At 43.2% G+C, this 27,151-nt stretch overlaps 1 protein-coding gene across 4 annotated transcripts in view; it reads right to left on the bottom strand.

The window, feature by feature from the left end:
- PCDH11X (protocadherin 11 X-linked) overlaps positions 1 to 27,151 on the bottom strand; it is a 1,521,665-nt gene that overhangs the window by 122,515 nt on the left and 1,371,999 nt on the right. Inside the window, exon 6 of one of the 4 annotated variants that reach the window (XR_010183186.1) lies at positions 7,747 to 7,831. The exons of the other annotated variants lie outside the window; for them this stretch is intronic. The gene's annotated coding sequence lies outside the window, so the exon portion shown is untranslated. The remainder of the gene's footprint in view (positions 1 to 7,746; positions 7,832 to 27,151) is intronic. 4 annotated transcript variants of the gene reach the window in all.

Consider the following 27,151-nt stretch of genomic DNA (forward strand, 5'->3'; position numbering starts at 1 on the left):
CCATCTATTGACTGTCTAACTAGACACTGTCTATCTATTATTCACACCCGTGGAACAGAGGGTTAGGATGAGAGATGGCTGGGTTTGGTTAATTTCTTATTGCTGCGGTGATAAATTATAAGCACACTTACCTACTTTGCTGCCCCCCCTCCTCCGGGAGCCGGCAGCAGGATGGGCGGTCTGGGGGCGTGGCCGACAAGGATGTGGACAGTTCGGGGGCATGGCATCAGGATCGCATCATCGTAGCTCCGCCCCCGCTATGCAGTGCCGAGAAAAGAGGCCATGTATAGTGGGGGGCGGAGCTACAATGACGCGACTCAGCACGAATAGTGTCATCAAACCCCCTCAGACCGCCCACTTGTTCTCTGCTGCGGGCGGCCGAGGAGAGTCGTGGAGGGGCTGCAGGGAAAGCGGGAGGGTTGCCCACCTTTCCGGGGGGCCGGGAGGGCCACCAGGTTTTTGGGAGCCTCCCGGCCATTCCGGGAGGGTAGGCAAGTATGATTATAAGTATCCAGGCAAGTCCCAATATTTAATAAAATATGCCACATACTGTAGTGAGCTCTATTACACTGCTGTACATAGACAGGTTTAGCAGTCAACAGTCTAAAATGTGACCTGAATGCTAAAATAAGGTAATGCATATGAAAAATATTTCTGATTAAACTAGGGAAGTGGTCATTTTAAAGTTAGTTCGCAGCCCTCCATCATTGTAAAATAAGTGGGCGCACCCATATCTGAATGAGGGCAAACCATTCTTCCAAACTATGCTTCCACATTTTATTTATTTTCTGCTGATCACCCCTGGTCTCAAACCATGGAAATATGGTGTCATTCGGAAGACCGGCGGCTATTCAGAAAGGTGGGACAGTCCCTTAATTTTAACCAACTTTTTGTTTATAGTTAATAAATAAATAATGTGTTACTTTCTGTTATTACTGAATGTCACTTTCCGGAAACTGCGGTGCGCTCAAGACTAGAGAGATCAATGACCCCTTATTTGATGCAGTAAATCATTTAGTGCGGTCTTTTAACATTTTATGCTTTTCAGTGCAAAATAAAAAAAATACCTGAATCACATTCAAGTGCTATTTTTAATATGAAAACCTATAGAAAGGTGAATTAATATCAAACCTAGAAATACAAAGTTTGTGTGAAATGTAGTTAATAAAACAGTTTTGTGCAAGTTCAATTAAAAAACAAAACTGTTTTTGGCCACATCAGATAATTATCTCTGACATTTCAGGAGATATAAGTACTGATATTTTCTAAAATTAAAAAGCCTTCTGAAAGAACAAAAAAAAACAAACACCACCAAAAAACCACCAAGGAACGGCGTGATGTCAGTAGGAACGGCAAAGTAAAATGACTCCTAGTGATGCTGGAATGTGACCAGTCTACAAATTCCAAAACAGGGGTAAGAAAAACTCAGTTAGAGGTGATAATGTTCAGAATGATGAAGTATAACCTGAAGATTTTGTCGCTGGAACGTAGCACCATTGCAATATGACCTATTCCCTGAGGGCAGGTTCTAGACCTTGTGGTGCCCAGGGCGAATGTTTTCTTTGGTGACCCCCCCCCCCCCACACCCCACCCCATTAAAAACAGGGACAGTGAACACCGAAGGAGCGTGGCAGAACTATAGGGGCGTAGATTCATGTGGAAAGGGGCGTGGCCACAGAATATTACCAATTCACATTACACCGCACAGTAATGTCCATCAGTCACATTACATCACACAGTAGTACCCCTTATACATATTATGCCATGTTAGAGCCCCATACATTCATTACACCACAGTAGAGCAGATCCCCTTAAACACATTACACCAGATGGAGTTCTTTACACATGTTGCACCAGGTAGAGCCCCCTATACACATTGCGCCAGGTAAAGCCCCTTAAGAGGGAGATAGAGTGTGTGTGTGTGTGTGTGTGTGTGTGTGTGTGTGTGTGTGTGTGTCTGTGTGTCTGTGTGTGTGTGTGTGTGTGTGTGTGTGTGTGTGTGTCATCCGCTGCCTGTGTCACAGTCACTCACTAGCTCTACGGATGCAGCAGTAGGTCACCCGGCTAGCCACCTCCTCTCCTTTGCCGTCCCAAGAGTCCCACAGGTTGGGTGCCAGGAGGAGGCCAGTGGGGGACTAAATGCAAATCAGATGGCACTGCCGGGGTGACAGCGGCCGCACCCTCAGGCCGCAGCGCCCCGGGCGGCCACACTGTTAACCCGCAACCAAAACCACCACTGTATTCACTCCTCATTTCACCTGTCGGTTTTCTAAGAATGTCAACGCGTTGCTTGTTGACATTTTAACAACATCGACTTCATAACTGTCAATATTGTGTTGTTGTCATTGTCACCCTTTCACTACATCCCGACATAAAAAGGTATTCCAGGAAAAAACAAGACACTTGGAAAGATTGCATAGGTGCTCATTACCTATATAACCTAGCTGTATAGCGTGCCTGAGAGAGTCCGTAAGTCTGCTGCAGAACTCAACTCCTTATCCCACAATATGGGAATGCTTACATACACTGTATATTCCTGACTGTTGAAAGAGATTTGTTTCCTACTGAATCACTTTGTAACTTATTTTTACTGATCGTCTACATGAAATTTGTTGCAAACTTGAACAGATATGACTTTGGATGTACGGATGACATATACATAACACAGATAAAGTGACACGTTAGTGTGTACTGATAGACTTGGCAATGGGCTTACATGCAGCTCTTGTCTGCAGAGAGGAACAATTTAGTTCATCTGCAAATCTCTATCCCCTGCTGCATAAATGAATGTTCTAAGATAATAAGTGGCGGTAAGAGGGCAAGCATACAAAACAGACGCGGCATCTCTCACCAAATGGCTAAAATATTCAAATGCGCTATTATGGTATTTGCAGATGAAGGGAAGAGGAATGACTTCATGTGATGAATGGTACACAAGATTAGGTAGTTACAGGACAAGCAGTGTCTCTGACACTGAGGGATGTCTGCCAAGCACAAAATTCAGCCTTCAGCATAATCAAAACTGGCGTCTTCGATGTGCACGCCTGGATCTCTTACCCTGGCATAAAGGAGCGTAGACCACTGCAATATGACGAGAAAAACTTTGAGTCTTATAAATGTGAATTCCCTTGATAGAACGATCCTTATTGTGAAAGTATAAATTATTGGGAACGATGCAGTTTTAGACCGAGTAACTATTTAATTTATGATGGAGCTGGGCCAACGTTACAAAAAAAAAAAAAAAAGACGAGAGAGAGAGTTGGAACGAATCCAATGCTTTGTGTTACTTGATGGATCGTGGAATGAATAAATGCAATTTATCTGCAATGTCAGAATTGATTTCTTCTTTCCCCCTAAAAGAACATGTCACCACTTTATACAAATTATTATTTTTGGGAGAATAAGGTCAAGCTCGACTCAACGGCCTTAACTATTATCTCAAAATGATTTAACGCATATACATATACTGTATATGTATACTGTATATTTGTGAGTTTAATAGATGAGAAAGGAAAATATTTCATATATAGAAATCCCATTGAAGAACATTGCAGACAAGTTCTAGCGCTTTACACTGGAAATTGCAGTTACTATAGCGCCATCCGAAGAGTTCCTTTGCTATCAGAGACCATCTCTGGAAAGCTACACTCTTTGACGCGCGTTAAAACAGCGAAGACGGTGTTCACGGTTATATGGGTGCAACACATCTGCAATATCTCCTGCCTTACATACCTCCATTACATAATTATGAGTTATTCATATACTGTATATTCCTGTACCTCCAGCGGTATCACACTGAAAGCGGGTCTGGGACTCCAGGTCGACAACAAAAAGGTCGACACACCTTAGGTCGACGCCAATTGGTCGCCACACCTTAGGTCGACATGGACAAAAGGTCGACATGGACAAAAGGTCGACAGGAACAAGGTCGACATGAAAAAAGGTCGACATGAGTTTTTTATGTTTTTTTGGTGTCGTTTTCTTCGTAGAGTGACCGGGAACCCCAATTAGTGCACCGCGTCCCCTCGCATGGCTCGCCATGCTTCGGGCATGGTGCCTTCGCTCCACTCCGCTCGGCACAGATTACCGTTCCAATCGTAGTCCACGTGGATCGTTAAGTATGCCATGGTACAGGCTGTGTTTGAAAAATGACAGGAGCTGATTGGCTGGTTTATCTCTCTCCACTGCTTAGTGCATCTGCCCCACAGAGAGTAAATCTAGTATTATTAGCAAATCACATCTGGGTCCGGATGTAAGAATGCCCAAGATTGGTGGCCGTGCGGGATGCAGGCAGAACTTGGAATTTTTTTTTAAAAGGGACCATGACTTACAAGGCAAAGCCATGCCTTGTTAGTGACTGCCTCTTTAAAAAATTTCCAAGTTCAGCCGGTATCCCCCACGGCCACCGATCTTGGACGTTTTACATCCGGCCCCTGGTGTCCTATCAGAGCAGACCAGCGTACTCAGGCAAAGCATATGACACCGTGTCACAGCGGCTTGAAATCTGTTCGCACCGCAGTGCGCAGCCAGGACCCGGGATATTGCTTAAAGGGCTTCCCCACTGCCCGCACTTGGAGATTACATTATCTCCAAGCGTCGTGAAGCCGGCTCTCTGTAGTGTTTGAACGGGACCCGGGTTAACCCTTTCACACTGAGCCGAGACCCAGGTTATCCTGGGTTATTGGGGTGCTGTGAAAGGTGTATAAGAGCAATCTTCCCCGTTACTAACCCTTATGCGGGAAGTAGCTCTGATATCTCCTGCGTTACTCTTATAAACCTAAATCATACAGAATATGCAATTTCCACATAATATTTAGAGGGTTTAGTATGAAATTCCTACAATCAAAATCCTGATGGTCAAAATCCCGACAACAATTAACCGACGGTCCAAATCCCGACAAGGTAAAAAAAACAACATTTAAAATGTCGGCGGATCAAAAAGTCGACACAAGTTTTTCATTGCTTTTGGTTCATAGGTTGACATGGACACCATATAAGCGTACCGCGTCCCCTCGCTTGCCATGCTTTGGGCGCGGTCTATTCCCCCGTCTATTCCCCCTCTAGGTCCACCAGGATGGTAATGTATGAACAAGCCGGGTTTAATGAAAAAAAAAAAAATCATGAAAAACCCATGTCAACTTTTTGACCTGTCGACATTTTAAATGTCAGTACTTTGACCTTGTCGGTATTTTAAATGTCAGTATTTTGACCTTGTCAGGATTTTGATTGTTGGTAAATTGACTGCATCCCTTTCTAGATAGCAGAGACTTGACCAATATGCAAGCCGCTAAAAGGGGAACTTCTTAATGAGACAATTATCAAAGGATATAAACAATAATGTGATATAACAGCAATCCACAATTAGTACAAAATAGGAAAAGGAAAAAAAAACAATTGTATTAATATCTGCACAGCTCTGACAGATTCTAATCGATATCTGTATTTCATGTTCCCAGTTATAGGGCGCACTTCTACATTTCAAAATAAGATTACTGCAATGAAACACTTCCATCAGGCGTCTTAGAAAATGTTCATTTCTGTGCGACTGCCAACTGTTCTGTTTTATTCTGCTGTGATGTTTGACATTAATCCTCTCTCTCCAGTTTTGTTTGTAGTAGCAATGGCAGAGCATCAGAAGTGGTAAGTTGCCATAGAAACCAGGACTCTTGCCGTGCCAAGTGATCAGCGATTCTCATTTTCTTTTAAGCGTGATAAGATACAATGTTTCTATTAAAAGTATTTCAAAGCAGGATATCTCCTCCATCGCAAATTTTCTAGGGTCGTGCTCGTTGCAAAATTATATTTACCAGCTGATATTTGGTTATGTAGAATAGTTTGCGCGCAAGCGTTGACGTGAGGCTGTTGGTAAAAGACTGCATTCTAGGGAAAGGTATGAAGCTTCTTGTACAATAGCCGGCATGAGGGGAGTTGTTCATAGGCAAATGCAGGGGGGGGGGGGTTTCTGGTTGCCCGGAAACCCCCTCCTCTTGGCAAGTGGCTCAAATTATACAATAACAATAGCATATAATATGATTACTACTGTTGCCGCTACATCATTCAGTTTAAGGGACAAAGCAGAGCTGGGGCACATGCCCAGTGGTAGCAACTTTTTCTACAAAGTTTGCGGTGTGTGTGGATCTGAGTCCTCAGTTAGTGCACTGAACCAAAGAGCTGCTACCAGGAAGAAGAGACAGGAGCCTTACCATGAGGTGGGAGAATTTGTGCTCAGAAAGTGTAGTACTGGTTCTATTATGTTTGTGTATTTATTTAGTATGGTATGTTTAACCTTTTTTCTGTCCATTTATTTATATTACATTAATGTTTGATATATACTATAGACCAGTGGTTCCCAAACCTTTCTGAATCACGGTGCCCTAGAGCATCAGAATTTTTTTCACGGCACCCCTAGGCCAAAGTTTCTCATTGGGAAATTTGGAAAGAATTATTAAATTAAGCAAATTATGTTTTTATGTCATCCTTAGGTTCAATTGTTTGGTGAGGGACAAGATTTGCTTCTGTTCGTCCACATACTTTATGACTGATAGTCGCAAGCACTGGTTTTGCCTATTGCATTGACCATAAATAATTAGAATTGGTCCCGGACCTCCAATCCAAGGCACCCCTGAAAGTGTCCTGAGGCACCCCTGGGTGCCACGGCACACAGTTTGAGAACCTCTACTATAGACCAGGCATGGGGAACCTTTGACCCTCCAGCTGCTGTTGAACTACACATACCAGCATGCCTTGCTACATTTTTGCTATTTGGCCATGCTAAAACTGTTGTAGGCCATGCTGGGATGCATAGTTCAACAACAGCTGGAGGGCCAAAGGTTCCCCCTTCCCTGCTATAGACCATCTATAGTATTAAATATAAATACTGTATTCGATACAGTATCCAGTGTATAAAAAGACCATTGTTTAAATTAATGTCCGGGGTCGTTACTAGGTTCTACTGCCGCTCCCCCAGACTTCCACACTTGCTCCAATGTTCCACAGAGTGGGAGATTGTGGATTGCCTTTGGAAACCCCCCTCTAGAAAACCTGCGTTTGCCACTGTTGTTAGATGTGCAAACCGGTGACATCTAAGGAGGCCACAGCCTCTTCAAACTGGTGGTATTATCTAAAGTTATGGTCTAAGGTTCCAGGGTGTCATCACATTCCACCCAAGAGAATGGCCATCAGAGGTATATTTGACAGTTATTGCTGTGTAAGTCATCATCATCAATTATCTTTAGGATACCACAGATTTTGTACTGTCGGGGAATCAATACCGATATAACAAGTATAATTACGATAAGTGTAATAAATACAGTTGCAAAGATATGCAAATACTTTCTGTGTATGTAAGTATACAAACAGCACAGTACTGCCGTTAAAATTTCAGAAGACGTGCAAGTCACATAAGAAAAGATGGACATTCAGTAGAGTGGTTCCTAGAGATTACATTCTAGTGGAATTTTAAAGCTAACAGTACTGTATGTCCAAGGATGCCCACTAACAGTGCCAGAAACTAATAAATAAAATAGGTTTGTGCAATGAATCCTTAAATTCAAAATCTTGGCTGGTGAGCCTGGAGGATGATGGGAATTAGTATTTTTTTTTTTTTTTTACTTTTTTTAATCAAAATACTTTGACAGCATTCAATTTAAAATGTAAGTATTTGTTTCACGTTTAATGACTTAGTCTGACCGGCTTTACAACACACAGACGTTTGTTCATATACGATTAGCACCATGAAACACAAACCTTTCACGCTAATAACTTCTGCTTTTCAGATCACCTCCTTGCTACAGATTTCACCGTATGGGCAGTCATTTGTACCAAAGATATTCTGGAGAAGAAAAATTGAAACCTAACATGTTGTGTTATTTGTCGCTAAGACTGTAAACACCAGAAACTAAATTGCGTGGATCCAAAACATTTAATGTGCAAATATGTGCAGCCAACTCTACGGGTCGTTGCAGCAACTAGGACAAATGTAAAAAAAAACAACAACAAAAAAACAGATTTACAGTATCATTACCCATGAGACGGGACTTATAGATAAATCATTCTATGATCTGTCATTTACAAATAGAATAATAGAATACATTATAAGTTACCTTTGACGTACTGTAGTAGAGGGTTTGCTATTATTTTTTAGTAAAAAATAAAACAAATAACGCAAATACAGTTTATCCATCGTTATTGAAAATAAACAACCCTCTAATAATGGTTTTATTTTTGTTTTCCAAAATATTTGTGTTATGACTATCATTCCAGTATATAAAGCAGAGCTATTCCACTGTTATAATGCCTAATTACAAAGGTCTATGCATAAGTTGCAATTTTCATTATAATACTTATTAAGCTAAGTATTTGTTTACTGGTATTACTTACAGAACTTCTGGTTTGAATCCATGGCCTGAAAACTTACAGAGGAAACATTTGGCAAAGACCCAGATACTGTATCTGGAGTCAGCACTGCCACCGGCTAGTTTTAAATATCTCACAATAGTGTGTTTGTTAATAGTCTGTAGATCCATCTTATCACCAACTTCTACATTACTTAAGAGTTGAAAACTGCTGTAGTAGCAAAAAAGTTATTGTGATGTTAACTGTTCTGTTGTTACTGAAAAGGCCAAGTAGTCATTAATAATAATGCAGAGTTCCTGCTCGCAACGCCAAAATGCAGAGGACAGAGATAATATTCTGCTTCAGACCAACATATTCTTATGGGTCAATTTAATTTACTCTTCATTTTATTACAAACTTTAAAGTCTAATGTAAGTAAAAAGTCACATCCTAAAAATTATATAATATATTTTTAAAAAAAGGAAGATTAATATCCACTGATATATCTCTTAAAATATGTTTTTCTCTCCAGTATTTAAAATAAATAAAAAAGTCCTCAGGGCACCCCAACAGTGTATGTTTTCCAAACCTCATCGCAGGCTCACAAGTAAAATCAATGTTACCACCTGTAGATCTTTTAAGCATGTCAGTCAATAATGTATACACCTGTGACCCAGCAGGCAAATATGGAAAACATGTACTGCTAGAGAGCCCTGAGGACTGAATTTGGGAATGCTGATCTATAAAATTATTACTTTAAGTTTTATGATATTTTCTATACTAAACTATGAATATAGCCAGACATATAAGGGTCTTTGTACTAATCCTTGGATAGAGATAAAGTAGAGAGATAAGATGCCAGCCAATCAGCTCCTAACTGTCATTTTTCAAACACAGGCCATGATTCTGTTGGATGAATCTGACGTGGGCGTTCCTAACTGCCCGCCCCCCCTCCCCCCTGTGCCTAACCCCTCCCTATCCCTAACCTGTACCCCGATACATTCATGATTTCGGCTGTCGGTGATCCGGCACTGGTGTCCTGAGTGGTGTCGGGATTCTGGCGTCGGTCACCTGATGCTAAACGCATCCCCCTTGGCTGACTAGTGGTTCAGCCCACAGGAAAGCCACCTCCATTTTGAATGGGATGCTTAACTTTAAAAACATTTTTTATTTAATTTAAGTCTGCCCACCCCCATCGCCCCCACGAGAGGATTATTTATAAAACTGTTATTCTGAAAACCATGCAGAAATTGCTGTTTCCACGTTATTTTTGGAACATGTAGTATGGGCAGATACTATTGCTTGTTAATGAAGGAGCAGCAGAATGCCAACTGTATGGGAACAGCGATGTATTGTAGTTCAAGTTACCAAGATCCAAAAAGCTTATCCACAATAGTTTAGAAAAGCTTCATTATGGGATTAGCACCTCTCCGGCAGCCTATACTGTGCCCAAGAGTGACATGGAAAGGCTATGAAGCCTCCCTGGAACCAATGCAGCCTGTTCTGGCTGGAGATTGAGGTTGCTGCCATGGACAATTAAGAAATGGAGCAGACCCAGCCCCCCTCCCCCCCCTCTCCAGGCCCTCCAACAAGCCTGGGTCCAGGTAATTAGTACCCAAATCCCCCCCCCCCCATACCCCTTCCCCCGGCTTCTCTGGTTATTGATTTATTATCATCAGAGATGCTGTACCACCAAAAAGTTTTTCTTATATTGCTCTGAAAAGTAATGTTATCAATGCAAATAGCGGTGATAACAGATTTTTAGGGGGACATTTACTAAGCAGTGATAAGAGCGGAGAAGTGAGCCAGTGGAGTAGTTGCCCATTGCAATCAATCAGCACTGAAGTAACATCTACAATTTGCATACTATAAAATGATACAGAGCTGCTGATTGGTTGATGGGGCAACTTCTCCACTGGCTCACTTCTCCGCTCTTATCACTGCTTAGTAAATGTCACCCTCTTAAGGGCTCTATTTACTAATCCTTGGCTGGAGATAAAGTGGACAGAGATAAATTACCAGCCAGTCAGCTCCTAACGGTCATGTTACAGGCTGTGCTTGGAAAATGACAGTTATGAGCTGATTGGCTGGTACTTTATTTCCATCCACTGTATCTCTCGCTAAGGCTTAGTACATAGGGGGTCACTCCAACCCGTTCGCACGCTGCTGGTTGTAGCAGTGCTGTGAACGGGTCGAGACTGCGGCTGTGCAGTGTCCGCAATGCGCACGCGCGTCATTGCCCAGCGACAGCCGTCGCCGGGCAATGACCAGAAGAAAGAAGAAAGTGATCGCTAGCGCGATCGCAAGAAGATTACCAGCGGGGAGGCGTTCCGGGGCGGATACTCACCGTTTTTGGGGAGTGGTGAGTCCAACGCAGGCGTGTCCAGGCGTTTGGAGGGTGTATGTCTGACATCAATCCCGAGACCTACATCGCTGGATCGATTGCACAGGGTAAGTAACTCTTACCCCGGTCTTGTTTTATAGGAATCTTTTTATGCACAGTAGGGCTGCACAAGCGATCGCAGCCCCTGCTGTGCAGAAATACAGTCCCCCATAGGTGGCGTCTAGTTGATCGCACGGGCATCGAAAAGTTGCTACATGCGATCAACTCGGAATGACCCCCATAGACTCATTAGCTACTTGGAGCAAAACTGTGTTATCTAATTTCCCTTCAATACTGCAAATTCATTAAATGTATAATGCAGTGTGGGACACATTACGCAACGTTTCTGATTTTGCTGTACTTGAGCCTCAGGCTACAAATACTGGAAATGCAGATTATGCTGGAAGAAAGGGTGAACCTGGCACCTTCCAGCTTAATCCCATGGATATGAGAAACCCTCCAGCACCTACTGATGTTTTCCCAGCAATACCGCGTCCAAGGCTTGGAAAACACGCCGAGCCCGGAGAGGTGACATTTTTAACGCTGTGATTCTGAAAATGAATATATGTACAGCGGGATCAAAGACCACTGTTCTTCATAATGCTAATTCTTCCCCCAGTTTACCGTGTCTGCCAGCATTAGGTGCATTCATAAATCCTGGGTACAAACTGGAGAAGGAATAATGGTGACAAATTTGTGTCTGCTGCAGGAACGCTGCGCACTAAAGGGATACAAATGAACCCTGTTTTCCTGTCATTGTAAGGAATTGCTCTAATTTTACACCTTGTCAATACTTAGACAGTTGACATTATGAAGATCTGTGGTTTGTTGCAAGTATTCTTTTAAAGGCTATTGCTCACGTCTGGCAGAACGTCAAGATTATAGTCATTTTTATTTTCAGAGAGTTGTGAAGCGGTGATTGGCAGTGACGCCAGAAAGTTCTGGGTCTATTTTTTTTCTCTCTCTCTTGGAATGATCAAAAAGACGGAACAAAAAGGGCAAAGACTAAGAAAACAAACATGAGGCATGTATATAGATTAAAAGCAGATGTGGAATACAGGTTTAGATTGTGCGACCGGGAAGAGGGTCATAATTGTTCTGTGGTGTGAATGTGAAGCATTTGTATGTAAGGGGTGGGGGGGGGCATCTATAGTTGGAGATAACGAGGGGACAATATTACTTCAAATAAATCAGCTTGGAAAAATATTGTTTTTCCACATTTATGCAAAGCTGTGTGCGTCTCGTCAATGTGTCCACTTCTCCATCAGCAGCATATTCGTTTCATTTACAAGTCAACACCATCAGTGTGTAAATGCCCCTGTCCTGTAGTAGGAAGGGGGGGGTCATTCAGGTGCGGTTGTTCTGCCTATTCCTGTTGCAATAATTTGCCTTATGCAATTGCGATTATATGCTATTATGGGCAGAAGCTAACCCATGCCAAAGGACGCTCACTGCGATTGCATCTTTGTGTACGGCGCAGCATGATTGCAGAAACATCGTAACATCATCACACATCGGATCGCCACGCAGAGTACCTCAGGAGACGCGCAGGCTGAGCTGCTCTTCCGGGACGCACAGCCAGTGCTAATATATGCACGCCCAGAAAACGGCCATTACACACCAGTGTTCGCATGACCACTCCCCGTTACCAGCTCCAAACACTTACTTCCTGTCACGGGGGGAGCATTAGGGTGATGGATTAGGAGCAGTGACGCAGGAAAAATACTTTTTTTTTTTTTTTTTATCGTGCTTTTTTAAAACTGTTAATGTAGGATTGTAAATAAAGGAATATGAACAGAATTATTAAAGTGTTTTTAAAATCCCTAAAGGTTTTTTTTTTATGTCTAGCAAAGTCGCTTAGTTGCCTATTTTTGACCTGATCCATTTACACTAAAGGTTCTGTATATCTTTTATGGCCATTCAGTTCCTGCATAAAACAATGAGCTATTTTCACCTAGCTAACCTAATAATAAAACCTTTTAAATGTCGCTAAAAATATAGGTAGAAGACATTCTGTGAAAATTACCCCACAAGACTTGTCACTATTTTCTATTTTTCCCATGAATAATTCTACCAACAGCAACAAAAAAAATGTTATGAGGTTATTTCAGTCCTATAGAAAATGATGGCATTTATTTCCCGTGTTTTCATTACAATTTTTGTGAAATTTTAAAGCCTCTCTTCTTCATACTGTACGCTGTTTTGAACAATAAAAGTTTTATGAAACATAACCTTTATTGCCATTCTTTGTGCCCTACTATGTTACTGACTGTTTCGAGATTTTTTTTTTGGAAAGAATGCAAGTAAGACTCCTACACAGCAGAGGGGATCCGGTCTCTAGGCCGACAAGACTTAGGTCGACACTGTCTAGGTTGACCATTACTGGCCGACAGCAAGTAGGTCGACATGGTTTCTAGGTCGACAGGTCAAAAGATCGACATGAGTTTTTCACTTTTTTTAAAAACTTTTCACACTTTACGATCCACGTGGACTACAATTGGGAACGGTAACCTTGCCCGAAGCTCATTCGCCATGTGAGGGGACACAGTGCACTAATTGGGGTTCCTGATCACTCTACGAAGAAAACGACACCAAAAACAATAAAAAAAAACTCATGTCGACCTTTTTTTTCATGTCGACCTAGTACATGTCGACCTAAAGTCCCTGTTGACCTAGAAATCATGTCGACCTACTTACTGTCGACCAATAGTAGACCTAAGTCGAGTCTACAGATGGAGCCTCGCTCATCTAGCCTTCTCATCTGCGCCTAGGTGCACCAAGGCTTATTAGCATAAGCCTTTCATCTATTGCCACGGGTTCTATTCCTACTCTATGGGTGTCGTGGACACCCACGAGTAGGAACAGTCCCTGTTGGTCGGCATGCATCGGTATTGTTAGGGGGTGGGGTGTAGTGGGAGATTATGTGACCGTTGGTCTCCTGACCGCCGGTCACATAACTACATTCCCTAGTGGCTGCCCTGTGGAGACAGTCAGACAGTCTAGGTGAATTTGCGCAGCCAGAGCGCAGTGTGCCTGGAAGCTTGTGGGAGCTAGGAAGCTGGCGTTCTTACCTGCAAGAGGCAGTGAGAACCAGAAGACTCTAAGGGAGAAATTTACTAAAGGTCAATTCTGACTTATTTAAAAGTAATGATAATCAATGTTGCAATTCCAGGTTCAAAACACACCTTTTATTAATATATACAAATGAATATAAAAAACAATCATCCATTGTGTGTTTGAGCCTCTGAAACCCAATGTCAATTGAGATAGATTTTAATCGGTTTCATCGACTGAAATCTGCCAAAATCAACCTTCAGTAAATTCCCCACCCAAGCCAGGCCGAAGCTTGTGGATGTAGTGTACCTGCAAGAAGCAGGCAAGACTGTAAGACTTAACATGCAGACTAGCTGCCCACAGGGGGGGGGACTGTGGACGTGGAACGGTGTGGAAGAATCTTTTTTTTTTTTTTTTTTTTGAGGGGGGTCGTGTCTATTTTGTCAGTCCCGGGCCCCAAAATTACTGATGGCAGTCCTGGCTGCCCAATATAGTAAGTGGTCCAGCAGTGAGTTAGTTCCCGACATGGCGGTTGGCTGCTGTTTGTGTTTTGTTACATGAACGCTGAAAGTAAAGCGCCAAATGTAAAATGTCTCTAAACATGGAAAACTGTGGACCCTTATTAAGCATAACTGATCAATCTACCAAGCTAATTACCGCAGATTGCTACAAAATTATATAATATAGTAGAAATGCACAGTTCCATCTCTAGAAATCGGATCTACAAAATTTGGGTGGGTTCAGAACAGAACCAAAACCCTGTCCAGATCCCCGTAGGAGATCTGGACCAAGTCCGGTTTGGATCTTTGGAGTTTGAGGATTTGAGAGTTCTACAATTACAGTACATGATTTTATTTGTTTTCCTCCATTTTCAAAACATCCAAAACACGGCATTAAAATTACTGTAAAACCAAATCACGAGGCTCCACACACCTCTAATATATTATATATACATACATTATTTTCTACCTCCTATACTGATTGGCCCCAGGCAAATACAGTACCCCTTATTTATCAATGAGTGATGAGTTTCACTGTGAGTGATAAATTACAGCAGCCAATCAGCTCCTTACTTCCATATCACAGGCTGTGTTTGAAAAATGACAGAAGCTGTTTGGCTGGTGCAAGTTATCACTCACAGTGAAATGTATCACTCATTGATAAATAAGGGCACCAGTTTGCACATTTGATAGATGCAGCCATGCTGAATGCATAGGGAGCACTGCAAGGTGCGTTGATTGAGGGACAAGTTTTGCCATTTTTGCAAGTAACTGCAGTGTCGGGATTTATGAGTGGATACTAAAAATCTGTAGAAGGTATTAGATGTAAAATATACTGTATGTATTTTTTCCTCTCTGAATTACTGTTAGTCGGCTGATACTTTGCCTGTAAAACCTCCGTTCGGCGTTCTGACAGTAAACCTTAATCTGGTAATCTTAGAGGAGGGAAGCCAGTCTTTGCAGACATGCTCTGACCTTGCTCACATCCATATTAAGAATTAATACTTTGCCTCGCCATACAGAACAGCTTTAATAAAGCTGCCCAAATCGCCTTGCCATGTCTTTGGAAGGGCAGCATCAATCATCGTTTTCCAGTCCCGTATTTTCTAACTCCAGGGGCAGCCTGGCAACGAGTCTAGGTGTCGGTCTATGAGACAAAGCCTTGTACTTTGCAGTTGCACACGTGCTTCGTATGTACATGACACAGCATATCTTAGCTTTGGCTGCTGTCTTCTGTTTGCTCTATAAATGTGTGATATGTATAACACGCTGACCTTAGGAATAAAGCAATTTTGACATCTACAAAGCTTTTGAGCACAGTTGGATATACAGTAGGCTTTAATCTGTTTGTGGACTGCACTCTATTGAAACAAATTGGATATATGTACTTGGTTGCATATTGTGTGGTGTGTGGCACCCCAGACCAACAAGAGCCGCATACTGCTACACTATGCTGTTAGAGTTTTACTCTATCTTACCCACTGGCGTGCGCAGCACATTTTATTAGGGGGTGCACCATCGGGGGGGGGGGGGGGGGGTCTATCACCGCCTTTTGGGCGTGTTTAGTACCATCTATTGATGGTCAACACATATAAAATATCCATCTTTGTACCAATCCTAATAATGCAGATGCATTGTCAAATGTTGTGGTGTGCACCAAACAAACACCCCTGATGGCACTCACTGCAATTACACTGCTCCTCCTCAGCCTGGTCTGGCTCCCCCTCTCTTTCCCCTGCAAGCTGCAGCAGCTTACTTACAAGTCAGTCACTCACTGACACTGACAGTCGCAGACTAGTACTGATGCTGCTGGAAAAATTAGTGACGTGTCAATGCTGCTGCCGGCCGTCTGCTAGTATTGAATTTGTCTTCCTAGGAGGAACGCTGGCTGCATGCTGCTCCTCATCAGTGGCTGGCATTGGCATAGCATAGAAGGAGAGAGGTGGGCATGTGACGGGTGTGATGGGTGGGTGTGCGAGCAGCATGACGTAATCACGTTACATCACACTGTTTTTGTACATGGAGGTGGAGCTGGGAATTTGAAAGCCGGTGGCAGTGGCACCCTTGATTAACCCAGGCGTCCAGTCAGTACTGCAGTCCTGACAGGGTGCAGCGCAGAGGGGACAGTAATCAACCTGCTCGGCGATCGCTGCATCAGGCATGTGAGATCGGGGTGCCAGACATTAGGGGGTGCCTGTGCGCACCAGGCACCCCCCCTGCGCACACCTATGATCTTACCCTCTGTCCCGGAAAGCAAGTCACCATCACCACTCCGGGAAGCATTGAATAGCAGTTGGAGGTCACTGTGCAGAGAATACACCTTTCTGTGTGTGATAATAATACTGTACATTCATAGTAACATAGTTGGTGAGGGTGAAAAAAAGACTAGAAGTCCATCGAGTTCAACCTGAATTATATTGCATGCCCGAATAAAGGCTATATCCTCGTATATCTTTTACGGTTAGAAATTTGTCTCAGCCATTTTTAAACACATTGACTGAGTCCGCCATTACAACCTTCTCTGGCAGTGTATTCCATATTCGTATCGCCCTTACAGTGAAGAATCCCTTCCCGCGCAGAGTACGGAATTTCTTCTCCTCAAGCCTTTGCGGGTGCCCGCAGGTTTTGTGTAGAGGTCTCTTCGTAAACAACTCACATGATAGCTCCGCATATTGCCCCTTTATAATATATTTGTAAATATTAATAATATGTCCTCTTAGTCATCTCATTTCAAGTGTAAACATATCTAACCCAGAAAGCCTCTCCTCAATTAATTAAAAGGAAATAATATCCACTATCATTGGTTAATCCCTATATCAATTTTACGGAGTATAAAAAGAGCCACAATTTCAGGGTTAAAGACACTTTTAAAGGACCCTGAAGAAGAAGCTTTAACACCGAAATGTTGTCGCTGTACATAATAAATAGGGGTCTTAACCCTTTAGTGGGAATGGATATATCCAGCACCACTCCAAACCTTCTGAAGTCTCAGTATGTAGCAATTGCTCTCCACAGTTTGCAGCCCGTTGAGTTGAGGAAGGTGTTCCAGTCATCCATTAAAAAGTACATGTGATGAAACGCTCTCTGGCGCATGTGGGACAAGAAAAGACATGTATATAATATGCACTGTATATAATAAAGAGCTAAAGGTTGAACATCTAGAGGTCTGCTCACCTATTTTTGGTGATATGAGAATTGTTTCTGTACCGATATCTCAATCCTTGATTAAATAGACTTTTTCAACTGTCATAATTGAAAATAATCATATATTGGCTGATGATACAACAATGTTTCAGCAGAGGATTCACAAATACATTGTTAGAAATAGTTTAGAAAAAATGTTCTGATGCATTCATTTCTCCATTAAAAAAATTCATTGGTTCACAAATGTGAGAAACTGTAGTTTGCTTGAAGCGCGTTTCGTGACCATACATGCCTGATTCATCAGAAGCATAACTGTGGAATATCCAGAATGGGGCAATCCCCCTTATGTTCATTTTGAAGGTAAAGCACAAGGCAAACTCCAGTACTTTGTGTCCCTTTGCCTTGTGATCTGAGAGGAATGAACACAAGAGTGTTGCCCCATTCTGAATATTCAACAGTTGCACTTCTGATGAAGCAGGCAGGTATGCCCACCAAACGCACATCAAGCAAGTTACAGTTTATCACATTTTTAATCTTAGGAATTTAATTTAAGGCGCAGCTCCTGCTTGGGACGACTTCTGAAACTATTTCTAACAAGTTATTTTGGATTCTAAGTCATCTGCTGGAATATGGTGTTTGCTGTAATTTCTGAAATGATCCGAAAAGTTAATCGTCGCCCATAATAACACATTTTGTGTTGGTTACAGGTCCTTGTATTCCCAGTTTTTGAAGAATGGATGTAATGGGCGATTTAGCTTTAGAGATTCAATTTAAATCAATTCCATTCAGTTCAAGTTAGAACCTCAGTGCATTCTACCCCGTGCACCATAAAACTTAATGAAAAGAGCTGAGTCTAGTACGCATATGACGTGTGAAATAAAAGTCACACATCCAATGTGTTGATATTGACAATCAGTCATTGCTGGTCTGAGAAATGGAAAGATCCAGCATAACGCCATATGACTTGTAAACAACAGACACAATTTGAGTCCCCTCAGTAACCAAACATTTCTGCATTAGTTGATATTAAAAAAATAATCCCTTACATATTAAAGGACAAATCTTGCAAAAGATGCTAAAATCTGACTCCGTACAAGTGACATATATTATAGGCAAAAATAAAATAAGACAGATGGTTGGAATTTCTGAAGAAAACGACAGGATAAAATGAGATGTCTTCGTTAAAACGCACTGATTACTCTACACTTTCTTCAAACTTAAAATTAAGATTAATCCTCCATCATTTACAATGTCTTTTTCGTAAGGATCTTTGCTCTACAATGCAGTAATTTGGGATTTTTAGCAAGAAATGTTAAAGCCACAAGCTGGTTTCGCTAATCCACGGCTGTGTGCAACGGATCCGAAACTTGACAGCTGAATGAGAAGTCAAACTTTAAAGAATGTCTGGTTACTCAAATGAAATTAATCAGTGATGAGCAGAGGACCGGATAGGAGATAGAAAGGGTCTTTATCTAGGAGCTGTATTTTGCACAGCCTATTCCAAGACTTCAAACACTCCCATCTGAGCAAATAGATAAGAGGCCTTCTATTACCATCATTTTCTGGCTTTCAGGTCATGTTGGACAAACACCGGAAAATAGAAAACTACTGAGGCTTTTGTGGTGGAGCGATACTAAGTATTTGTGCGATAGTGAAATATGCTTTAATGCTGTGGCCTGTTTCTGCAGATACTGTTGCCCTATTTTATTCAGAGATATGGAGAAATAAATATATTATTTCACAAATGGAAATGTGTTGGAGAATATGGCTTCGCAGATGTGTTGTGCATCCTATGTTCCGTCGGTATGAACTACATATTGTTTTTTTCGCTCTGCAAACACTCCTTGCTTTCATATGACACCAAGATATATGATGGGGCGCTGACATGAAATGTAATATCTACCAAGCTCGACCCATTGATTTCCTATCACATCGTATTGTGTTATATAACGGGTGACACGTCTGCATCAATGTATTACATTTTACCAGCAAGGAACATTAACCTGTTACCAGACTAAGGCCACATTCGGGCAGATGTATTAAGCCTGGAGAAGTGATAATGCACCAGCCAATCAGCTCCTAACTGTAAATTTACATATTGGAGCTGATTGGCTGGTGCGTTAACACCTTGCACTTATCACTGCTTTATCACTTCCCCGGGCTTAATACAGCTGGTTAAGTGTTCTTAAGACAATACACAGGTTGGAGTAGTTACACTGGAAACTAGAACGCATTCAATATTACTTACAATGGGAAAACCAGGATACGGTTCTTAGGTCGACACTCAATAGGTCGACCACTATTGGTAAACATGCATAAGGTTGACACCTGCAAAAGGCCGACATGAGCATTAGGGCAACGTGGCAAAGGTCGATACATGAAAAGGTTACATTGAGTTTTTTACATTTGGTTTTTAATTTTTTTTTTTTACTTTTTCATACTTTCCGATCCACGTGGACGAAGATTGGGACTAGTAACCTGTGCCGATCGCAGCGATAGTGAAGCGAGGCACCGTGCCCGAAGCTCGCTCGCCATGATAGGGGACACTGTGCACTGATTGGGGCTCCCGGTCACTTTACGAAGAAAAAGGCACCAAAAAACAACAACAAAAAAACGACAACTCATGTCGACCTTTTTATATACCGATCTTTTCAATGTCGATCTGCCGACCGTGTTGACCATTTAATGTGTCGACCTACTGCCTGTCGAACAATAGTGGTTGACCTAATGAGTGCCGACCTAAATAGGGTCGACCCAACAAACCCATTCTGTGATAACCATCCACTGGTGAGATGAGATGTACAGCGAGTGCATAATATAATCCCTGCCGTCATTACTACCTATATTCCTTTTTCTATAGTGCCAAAATACTCTGGAGCGTTTCAATCAGGGCCTAAAATTCCCAGCAGGCTCCATTTGTACCAGAAAATGACCAATGGTCGCGCCCTTACTTGTAATGATGTATCTCCTTGGGTCGCTCTTGTTCAGGTTATCAAATTCCCTCCCCCAAAAACTTACTTTTTAACTTTTTAGTTTGTTTTTCATGCAAATGGAAATTAAGGTACAGGACTGGTCAATTACAGCGAGGCTGCTATAGACATCCGGTAACAACGGATCAATAAAGTGTTGGAAAAGAAATCAGGGTTACAATTTATTTTGCAAAAAAAAATAATTGTAGTTGACCTGTAAATATCTAGTAATGTACAGTATGTGTTTTTACCTCTTCTTAGTGGATGTCATTATGGCAGTGTACTGTATATAAGAGGCTATCACTCTGTGCATGAGGATGGCAATATTACATTTTATATCACACCAGACCTAGTTTATTTTTGTTTTAGAGAGATATAAGATACGTGTTTTCTTTTGTATGTACAACTGTTTATTGAAAGTTTTCTACAATTATATATTCATATGTTGCTAGGTAACGTTTCACTTCCTCTGATGGATATATGGAACTACATAAATCAAGTGACCTATCTGCCCGGTGGCATTGCCAGTTTTTCACGTGAGGGCGAGTAAAACTGGAAAATAGGTATCCGAGAAAATAGGAATATTAATATCTAATACATTATTTGCATCCAAATTACATCGATAATTTCCCCTGACAATACACTAATTTTCCAAACACATGCACTACAGAAACAGTATATAAAGAAACACAGCCAGAATTCAGTGATCAACATACAGTAAACGAAGACTCAACTGACTGCCATACAGTACACCCCATACAATACACACAGCATCACAGTGACCACCATACAGTACACTCATTATTTCAGTGACCCCTATATAATGCATACAGCATCACAGTGACCGCCATAGAGTACACTCATTATTTCAGTGACCCCCTATATAATACATACAGCATCACAGTGACCGCCATACAGTACACTCATTATTTTAGTGACCCCTATATAATGCATACAGCATCACAGTGACCGCCATAGAGTACACTCATTATTTCAGTGACCCCCTATATAATACATACAGCATCACAGTGACCGCCATACAGTGCACTCATTATTTCAGTGGCCCCCATACAATACACACAGCATCACAGTGACCGCCATACAGTACATCACAGCATCTCAGTGTTGCCAAACAGTAAACAGAGCCACCAGTGACTGCTACACAGTATACACAGCATTTCAGTGAATGCGATACAGTACGTTACAGCTATGGCATGCATGACTCAAGAGGATGGCTGGAGGTGTAATTTGCATCATCTGGTTGGTGTCCAGCCATGGTCAGCCAGCACATATGCCTATTTCTCCACCCCTCATTTCTCATACACCAGCGCCCAGTAATAAATAAAACCATTTTAAGCTGCATCCAGGCAGCTCTGCACTGACTGGTGCCTTTTTCAAGACTTCTTCAGCAGGGGAAGTGGTCATCGTCCCCAGCAACATTACTGTATATGCCCCTCCCCCTCCCTTTACTGCATGATTCTGACCTATACAGTGCAATAGTGCCAGAGCAGCGCTCACTGCTGTCCTGTGCCCGACACGCCACTCTGAGCATATAATATCCCAATAGGGCGTAGACCAGGCATGCCCAAACTGCGGCCCTCCAGCTGTTGAGAAACTACACATCCCAGCATGCCCTGACACAGCTTTAGCATTCTTTGACAGCAAAACTGTGTCAGGGCATGCTGTGATATGTAGTTTCACAACAGCTGGAGGGCCGCAGTTTGGACATGCCTGGCGTAGACACTTGCACGGGAAAGTGGAAAGTGGAAAGCCGCCTGGGCAGTTCTACACACTGCAGGGTGCATGCTCGGAGCCATTGAAGCAGCACTTCTGGCCACAGCGTGCCGTGCCAGCCACCCTACTATCCAGTTTAGGGGGGATGGGGCAGTGACGGTGACAGAACTCGGCACACTGGGTTATAGCACAGCCCGCACACCCCTCACTATGGACCTGCATTACAATTTATTATTTATTATATTTCCATAATACAAATAATACTAGGGGACAAAAAACTAGGGGGTATGTAAAGAACTAACGCCCAGATTTATCAAGGCCTGGAGAGTGATACATTTCACAGTGATAAAGTACCAACCAATCAGCTCCTAACTGTCATTTTGTAAAAGCAGCCTGTAACATAGCAGTTAGGAGCTGATTGGCTGGTACTTTATCTTCGCCCACTTTATCTCTCTCCAATCTTTGATAAATCTGGGCCTAAGACAGTAGAGCAATTTAAACATGCCTGGGATAGACATACTGGGGTAAATTTACTAAGCTCCCGATTTTGACCGAGATGCCGTTTTTTCATCAAAGTGTCATCTCGGTAATTTACTAAGCAATAATCACGGCAGTGATGAGGGCATTCGTAATTTTTTGCAAGTCCAAGAAAAAAATTACGAATGAATACACCATCGGTCAAAACGCGGCTGTTTAAGTATGAATCTCGGTAATTTACTAAGAAGTGCAAAGCAATAAAAAAACAAACACTGCCGTGAAAAATTACAACTCGTAAAAAAGTGCTAAAAAAAAACAGACCTGCTTTTTTTTTTCGTGATTGGATAGGCATGCAGGGATCCATGAGATCCGTGCATGTATATCAGTGGGAAGGGGTGGGAAAGTTGTTATTTTATTAAAATAAATTGCGTGGGGTCCCCCCTCCTAAGCATAACCAGCCTCGGGCTCTTTGAGCCGATCCTGGTTGCAGAAATATGGGGAAAAAATTGACAGGGGTTCCCCCATATTTAAGCAACCAGCATCGGGCTCTGCGCCTGGTCCTGGTTCCAAAAATACGGGGGACAAAAAGAGTAGGGGTCCCCCGTATTTTTAAAACCAGCACCGGGCTCCACTAGCTGGACAGATAATGCCACAGCCGGGGGTCACTTTGATATAGTGCCCTGCGGCCGTGGCATAAAAAATCCAACTAGTCACCCCTGGCCGGGGTACCCTGGGGGAGTGGGGACCCCTTCAATCAAGGGGTCCCCCCCCCAGCCACCCAAGGGCCAGGGGTGAAGCCCGAGGCTGTCCCCCCCCATCCAATGGGCTGCGGATGGGGAGGCTGATAGCCTTTTGTGATAATGAAAAGATATTGTTTTTAGTAGCAGTACTACAAGGCCCAGCAAGCCTCCCCCGCATGCTGGTACTTGGAGAACCACAAGTACCAGCATGCGACGGAAAAACGGGCCCGCTGGTACCTGTAGTACTACTACTAAAAAAATACCCAAAAAAAGACAAGACACACACACCGTGAAAGTAAAGATTTATTACATACATGCACACAAACATACATACATACTTACCTTATGTTCACACGCAGGTCGGTCCTCTTCTCCAGTAGAATCCAAGGGGTACCTGTTGAATAAATTCTACTCACCAGATCGCGGGTCCCAGGCTCCTCGGGGCATCCATTTGTAATCCAGGTACTTGCATAAAATAAGAAAACGGAAAGCCGAGCCACAAACTGAAAGGGGCCCCATGTTTTCACATGGGACTCCTTGCCCCGAATGCCAGAAACCCACTCTGACTGATGTCTAAGTGGGTTTCTTCAGCCAATCATGGAGCGCCACGTTGTAGCACTCTCCTGATCGGCTGTGTGCTCCTGTACTGTATGACAGGCGGCACACGGCAGTGTTACAATGTAGCGCCTATGCGCTCCATTGTAACCAATGGTGGGAACTTTCTGCCCTGCGGTTGACCTAAAGTGACGTCACCGCTGAGCAGAAAGTTCCCACCATTGGTTACAATGGAGCGCATAGGCGCTACATTGTAACACTGCCGTGTGCCGCCTGTCATTCAGGACAGGAGCACACAGCCGATCAGGAGAGTGCTACAACGTGGCGCTCCCTGATTGGCTGAAGAAACCCACTTAGACATCAGTCAGAGTGGGTTTCTGGCATTCGGGGAAAGGAGTCCCATGTGAAAACATGGGGCCCCTTTCAGTTCGTGGCTCGGCTTTCCGTTTTCTTATTTTATGCAAGTACGTGGATTACAAATGGATGCCCCGAGGAGCCTGGGACCCGCGATCTGGTGAGTAGAATTTATTCAACAGGTACCCCTTGGATTCTACTGGAGAAGAGGACCGACCTGCGTGTGAACATAAGGTAAGTATGTATGTATGTTTGTGTGCATGTATGTAATAAATCTTTACTTTCACGGTGTGTGTGTCTTGTCTTTTTTTGGGTATTTTTTTAGTAGTAGTACTACAGGTACCAGCGGGCCCGTTTTTCCGTCGCATGCTGGTACTTGTGGTTCTCCAAGTACCAGCATGCGGGGGAGGCTTGCTGGGCCTTGTAGTACTGCTACTAAAAACAATATCTTTTCATTATCACAAAAGGCTATCAGCCTCCCCATCCGCAGCCCATTGGATGGGGGGGGACAGCCTCGGGCTTCACCCCTGGCCCTTGGGTGGCTGGGGGGGGGACCCCTTGATTGAAGGGGTCCCCACTCCCCCAGGGTACCCCGGCCAGGGGTGACTAGTTGGATTTTTGATGCCACGGCCGCAGGGAACTATATCAAAGTGACCCCCGGCTGTGGCATTATCTGTCCAGCTAGTGGAGCCCGGTGCTGGTTTTAAAAATACGGGGGACCCCTACTCTTTTTGTCCCCCGTATTTTTGGAACCAGGACCAGGCGCAGAGCCCGATGCTGGTTGCTTAAATATGGGGGAACCCCTGTCATTTTTTTACCCATATTTCTGCAACCAGGATCGTCTCAAAGAGCCCGAGGCTGGTTATGCTTAGGAGGGGGGACCCCACGCAATTTTTTTTAAGGATTTTACAGTGTTTAATTTAAAAAAAAAAAAAAAATGAACCCCAGCACGGATCACACAGATCCGGCCGAGATTCATTGTAAAAAAGTCGGCAGTGTTTTGCTAATCACTGCCGTAAAAATAAAAATAAAAACACGAATGACATCGACATCGGAACAAAAGAAAAACCCGAATACGGCAGCTTAGTAAATCCGTCGTAACAAATTCAAAAAGTTGCAGTTTTACACTTTCGATGTCATTCGTGATTGAACTTTGACCTGAAACGGGAAAATACGAATGTTAGTAAATTTACCCCACTGTATGAATATCCTTACAAAGACATAAGGAACAAATAGGGGTGAAGTTACCAAAAGGATAAAAGAAAACGAGGCGTACTAGATGTACCGAGAGGTTCTTGTCTGGCGTCACATTCTATGTTACGTTGCTGACCAGACAACATGGGCGTATTACTAATTTCAAAGTCCTCAATTGACACTCAATAGGGAGAATTCAATTGCCAATGGGAATAAAAAACAAACAAACACTGCAGCGATGGATTGTCCCCGCAGCTACAGGGTTTTGGTATTCAATTGCTGGACTAAAAATGGAATGCGGTGATTTCTATAGAAATCCACAATTCTTTTTTTTTTTTTGCACCTCAAGGGCAAGTCTGATTTTTCTTAAAATTGTTACATTTAGGAAAAATCACCGCGGCTTGCTCTGGGAAGTTCCCAAGTAGCTTAATTAGGCGGTAAATGACTCACCTTTCAAAACAGTGTCTTCTTCATTCAGCGTCGGGAGCCAGGTGTTCTACCGCAGGGTGAGTATAGTAATGTGTGTGTGTATTAGTGTCTGTCTACATGTGTGTGTGTGTGACCCCCCCAGGTGTAGTGTCACCCCCCTGGAGCCGGCCGCTAGGAGAACATCTCCCAGCAGTCCTTGCCCCTCCCAGCACCCCCTCAGCCTCCCGGCAGCCCCCTCCTCACTGTAAAGATGGACGGGAGGCCATTGGCGGAATTGCATGGTGTGATTATAACTCTACAAAGAGGGATTATTGTTGTAGGATACAGGAATATTTATTAGCTGACAGCACTGATTCCCGAGCCATGGGTAATAATATGCACATATGGAATGCAGCATTTAAATGCATGTCAATAATGACCAAAGTAGATAAAAAAATATACTGAATTATGGAAGACTATGATTGACGCGTTTCCTCTGTCCTGTGCGGCGTACTCTGAATGATGATTACGTTCATTAACCACTAGCTAAGGGCTATAGTACATTTACATGAATACACAGTGTCCACGTGCTCATTACTATGTACTGCAGACAAGCGCTGGACTGTAATTACTGTGTGACTGACTGCGCGGCATCCATCTCTCTAGACTGATATGATATGTAATGTTTATACACGGGCATTTGCATGCAGCGGCCGCGTCTATAGGGTCTGCGCATGTGCGGGCGCCAGGGCGGAGATGCGGCGTTGGGTGGGGGGTCAGGCGTAAGGAAAAATGGCGGTGGTGCCCCTGCCTACGCAACCAGGGTTCTACCTCTATTCGATGTGTTCACAATTAAATTGCAAATGCATCTCAGATGTCATCAGGCTGAAGCCGGGTAGCTGCGCTATGGGGGGCGGGAGCTGAAGCGTTGCGGTATCATCATCCTGGAGCCGGGCAGCCGCACTTCTCAGGGGGCGGGAGCTGGGGTGTCATTTGGGAGACGGGAGCCACAGGCGGACAACCACACTGTCGGAGGCAATGGAGAAGGTGCCCCCTTCATTGCTGGAGCCCGGCGGCATCCGACTCCATTGCCTCCCAGACTTCCGCCACTGTGCGTTACCTCCTCTGCAGATATTAGCTTTTATGCCGTTTTAAACAAAAAAAAAAGAAAAAAAGACTAGAGGCTTCTTGGTGATAATTGTGCTGATTCGCATAAGCCTAATTTACTACTGTACTTTGGGGGTCATTCCGAGGTGATTGCTCGCTAGCAGTTTTTAGCAGCCGTGCAAACGCTATGCCGCCGCC

This window comes from Pseudophryne corroboree, chromosome 8 (genome assembly GCF_028390025.1).
Source record: "Pseudophryne corroboree isolate aPseCor3 chromosome 8, aPseCor3.hap2, whole genome shotgun sequence".
Classification (NCBI taxonomy): Eukaryota; Metazoa; Chordata; class Amphibia; order Anura; family Myobatrachidae; genus Pseudophryne; species Pseudophryne corroboree.